General features: G+C 26.9%; 1 non-coding gene across 1 annotated transcript; it reads left to right on the top strand.

Annotated features, from left to right (window-relative positions):
- Positions 1-234: 234 nt before the first annotated feature.
- Positions 235-307, top strand: TRNAK-UUU (transfer RNA lysine (anticodon UUU)). Its single transcript has one exon. It is a non-coding gene; the product is annotated as a tRNA-Lys (tRNA).
- Positions 308-618: the final 311 nt, after the last annotated feature.

Raw genomic sequence — 618 nt, 5'->3', positions numbered from 1 at the left:
CAAGGAGACGTTTTTTTAAGGATTAAAATTGTAAAAAATTCAATTGTATTTTTTTTTTAAAATTTATAATAGGTAAATATTATTATTACTTCTTTTTTTTTTCTTTTTTTTTGGGATAAACAGGTAACTATCAATTTTGATATTGACGCAATTGTCTTCTTGGTTGTAATATGCAGAATCAAGGTTAAATTCTAAATGTAAGATATAATCTTATTTAGATGCCATAATAAAAGAGCCGTCTTAGCTCAGCCGGTAGAGCGCATGGCTTTTAACCATGTGGTCGTGGGTTCGATTCCCACAGACGGCGACTTCTTTAATAAGTGTAATTCTATTTGGTATCTTTTTGGTGCTATTTTCACTGCTCTGATTTGCTTTATAAACACTATCTTCCATAAATAAATAAAACACAATCTTTTCCTTCTTTGATAACTTAAAAATATTAATCATTTTAAATCTCAATGCCTTTTTATAGTTGTTTAAGCTTTATATTATAATGATTAATAACTCATGAGTTTCTTTTAATAAAAAGAAATTACAAACTCATGCGTTTGATATACCCCCTAAGGTTGTGATGGATGTTTAATTGTATATATGCTAATTTAATTAAAAAAAAAATCT

Source organism: Quercus suber, unplaced genomic scaffold (assembly GCF_002906115.3).
Source record: "Quercus suber isolate HL8 unplaced genomic scaffold, Cork oak 2.0 scaffold_242, whole genome shotgun sequence".
NCBI classification, from domain to species: Eukaryota; Viridiplantae; Streptophyta; class Magnoliopsida; order Fagales; family Fagaceae; genus Quercus; species Quercus suber.
Note: the sequence above shows the minus strand (reverse complement) of the source record. Positions and strands in the feature narration are given on the sequence as shown.